This window comes from Acanthisitta chloris, unplaced genomic scaffold (genome assembly GCF_000695815.1).
Source record: "Acanthisitta chloris isolate BGI_N310 unplaced genomic scaffold, ASM69581v1 scaffold16583, whole genome shotgun sequence".
Taxonomy (NCBI): Eukaryota; Metazoa; Chordata; class Aves; order Passeriformes; family Acanthisittidae; genus Acanthisitta; species Acanthisitta chloris.
The window spans coordinates 52,536-56,399 of record NW_008664432.1 but is presented as its reverse complement, the minus strand read 5'-3'; the positions used below and the strand labels follow the sequence as shown (position 1 = coordinate 56,399).

Genomic DNA, 3,864 nt, shown 5'->3' with positions numbered 1-3,864 from the left:
TCAATCGCCGAAACTGCTTGATGGGTTTTAAATTAAGACTGCAAATACAGTAGCAGTGTATGCCAAAAGCATAAATGAATGCATTGGGGAACATAATACTTGACTTACAGGGGGGAGAAAGCTTGTTTCCTATACAAGAGGAGTAGAGGGTAATTGTTTTTCAAAACATACACCAGCTGTGTGAGAAGTGAAACTGCTTTGCCTTTTCTAATAAATATAGTATCACTCGGAACAAAACTTCATATGGTTAACCATATGCAAATTGCTGAGCTTCCCAGTCCTTTCAAAAGCAGCATTGATTTGACTGTGTCAGGTCACTGGACCATATATTTTATTCTGTTTTTCTTTGTTGTTGTTGCTGCATGGAGCAGAATTTCAGTTAGATTCTGAAGTGATGGTGTGCTCTTGAGGACACCTTTATATTGTTCAAGGTGTGCATTTAGTTAAGGGTGACTTTAGGGTGGGTTTTGTTCCTGTTCTAGTGCTTGGTATCTTGGTTTTGTTTGTTTGAAAGATCAACAATGCTTTAATTCTCCTGTTTGAGAAAGTGAGGTAGAAATTAGATGAATTGTGGCAGGCCTGGTTACTAGAGTCTTGCTGTCTAACTTTTTAAGGACCAAGAGGGTAGATTTTATTACTTTTCTTTCATTGAACTGCATGTTGTCCTCTAATTAGACAGTAGGAAATAGGGCTATTAATATGAAAGCCTTTCAGCAGGGTACTTTTTTACTCTCTGAAGTGCCTTGGATGTCTCAAATCTTAATTAAAGTCAAGAGATTTAACACTGTAGTAGCTGAAGATTGAACTATCTGAGATTATGAGAAAGCTTGGGAGATGGTAGAAACGATCTACATGACACACTTGCAGGTTACTTGTTGTTGCAAGAAGTCATGTCACCGAATTTGTGACAGATGTTGTTAGATCAGCAAAGGCTTTTCAGATTTTCTGGGTTGATTTGTTAAGGTCAACTGCTGGCCACGTGGAGAGGCAGATGAGACTCTGAACAAACAATATCTCTTATTGGATGGAAGATAGCTTTCCAGGAGTACTTTTAGCAAAGGCTTTAAAATTATCTGTAGCCTAGACTTGTAACTAACTCTGTAAACCACAATGCTGTGTGTGAATAAAAATCATTGTTGATTGTTATTCTCATATCTTTTTAATATGTGATTTCTTCTATTTTTCTTTCCTGGCATGTATCACAGAACTAATCTTAAATCCAGAATATTCTAATGAGCAATATTTCTGATTTTTAGCTATTTCAAAAGAAAACAGATTTACTTGGATAGTGGTATGATTTTTAGCAGGGTGGTTGGTTTTGTCAGTTTCAATTTGCCTTTGCACAACTGGTTGGAGAAATGTGTATACTAACTTGGATGAAATGTGTACTGCAGAGACAGCTGAGCAAGTAGGGTGCCACAGTGTGTTTTTGGAGTTTTGTTCATGTGGATCTTATAGTGCAAGTCTTGCCTTACGGCCATCTGCAGAATAGTTTACCTATAAATGGAAGTGCAGAAGAAGCTCAGCTTATCTTGATTGCTCCTTTGCAGTCCTTTTGATTTCTGAAATTAGGAGCTTAAGTGTTAGTATGAGCACACAGGTCCTAGACAGGATTGACCTGCACCTGTTCCTTCTCTACCTTTAATTCTGTGACAAGCTGTGGGGTTTTTTTTTAATCTCCTATAGGTAGTGTGAATTTTCTTGTGCCATAATGTTTGAAAATACCATTCTGCTTCATTGTTTGCTAGAGAAGGAGGTTTGTAAGACAAACATCCTATTGTAGAAGGAGCTGGTTGACTTTTAAGATCCATGTTGTTTTGACTCCCTTACCTGTCCTGGAAAGTCAGAGCTCTGTTTACTGACAACATGCAGAAGAATGTTGTCAGTGCTTACTCAGCCCCTTTCAGAGTCCTGGCAACAGCTGTAGGTTTTGGGGTAAAAGGTAATTTGATAATATATGCTGTCAAATTCTGAATGGAAGAGGCAGAGGGAAAACCTACAACCCTAGCCTACTAAAGGATGGTACTTATTCCTTAAGGTGACCAGAGTTTTTCTGTGTGGAAAACCTGAAGATATTGATAAAAAGCTTCCTCAGATTGCTAAGGTGCTGCACAAGTGCTTGTCTGAATAGCCCCATCAGTTTCAGTTGGACTGTTGAGCTACAAGAAGCTGGAATTGTGGAAATTTCTCCTAAGGTATATGGAGTTACTGGAGCATGTTAAATGCTACCAGTGAGATTTTATAGAGGGGCTACATTTTTATTTAAAAAGGAGCTTAGAGTGATTTTAAATAAAGAAATAAGGAACAACCAAAACACGAAACACAACAAACAAACCCCCCAAAATATATTATTCCAAAATAATATCTGACTTAATGTGTAGTTAAGTTTTTTCAGTTATCTCATGTTTCTGTAGTTGGATGATTTGGTTCCAGAGGAGACAGTAAACTAACTTAGCATCTTTCTACAGCTGAACAGAGTTTCTGCTCCTGTCTCTAATCTTGTGCCAGAGCTGATGCACATCAGGCCCCTCCAGAAGCCATTTAACCTCACTAATATGGCCAGTTATTGAGTTAAAGCAGCTTAGGGAAGAGTCTGACAAGTTCCAGAGCCCATGTTGATGGATGGATGTGACTGGGAGCGGAGAAGGGAAGGGAGGAATAAATGGCAATGAGGTAGCAAGGAGAGAGACCTCTCTACCTCTTGTCAGCCAACTATTTTGCCGCCAGTCAGGCTGCAGTTGTAGGCTTCTGAGAAGCTGGAAGCATACTCTGTCCCCTGTTGTAACATCAGTTGCATCAAAACTCAATCTCTTAACGATGCTTTACCATGCCTGTAACATCAACACTGACACTGGGATGCTAAGAGGGATGACAAAAATAATGTACGTGAGAACTCTCCAGGACAAAAATAAACATTAAATTTAGGTGAAATAGGACTCCCTGTGCTTGGTTTATATAGGTTAGGGTGGAGTTTACCAGCCTAACTCCTTTTCAGACTAATGGTATCTCTGAAAAGAACAGGCTGCACGACAGTGCTGATAATTTACCCATGTGAAAAAAAACCCTGAACCAACAAAACCCCGAAACACTCCAGAAAACCAAAGACTTGGTGTCTCATAGTACATGTGCTCCTTGTGCTCCTCTTTCTACGTCATTGTTAAGGCTTCATTCTGGTGTAGCAGATCCCTCCACCACTGAGTTCAGCTGCATGTAGCATGGTAAATATAACCAGGCAATGGGGACTAGGTGCTCAAATTCACATTGTAGAATATAACATAATTATGACATGATCCTTGTCGTGTATTCAGTTTGTCAGGGAATTATGTGGAGGTGTAGGATACAAGTTCAGCTTTCTGTGACAAGATATGTTTAGTAGTTTATTCCATAGTATCATTGTCTTTCAAGTGCTTGAAAGAGCTGTGTAATGAACTGCTTTAAGAGGCTGTCAGGGGAAAACTTCTTGGTTGTTTCTTTGGCTTCTGCATCTTCCTGGAGTAGCTTCCAGGAAAAGGTAGAAATACTTAATTAGAGATACTTTAGAAAATAGATGGAAATTTGTTGCTAATGTTGAAGAGTGTTTATTTTGTATTGGCAGGCAAAGCATGATTTTTGAACTTGCCATTTGTGTAGTTGAGAGAGGAGTTTTTGTGGATTTAGAGTCTCATTTCTGTGTCTGAAGCAAGGATTATGTTAGGTTCTCTGGCTTTGTACTGAAGGTCTTGACTGAACGATTGTATTGAGAAAGTAGTATCTATCTTTTCCTTCCAGGAGAAGGACCTGTAAACATAGGAGATAAATATACTGTAGTAAGTCATCATTATAGTCCGTGTCATCCAGTGGCATTTGTCTCTCAAGTTATGCATT

The 3,864-nt window shown here is 39.0% G+C and overlaps 1 protein-coding gene across 1 annotated transcript in view; it reads left to right on the top strand.

Moving 5' to 3' along the window:
• Nucleotides 1-1,823: 1,823 nt before the first annotated feature.
• PPP2R5A (protein phosphatase 2, regulatory subunit B', alpha) overlaps nt 1,824-3,864 on the top strand; it is a 30,268-nt gene continuing 28,227 nt past the window's right edge. Inside the window, exon 1 of the mRNA XM_009071353.1 lies at nt 1,824-1,842. The gene's annotated coding sequence lies outside the window, so the exon portion shown is untranslated. The remainder of the gene's footprint in view (nt 1,843-3,864) is intronic.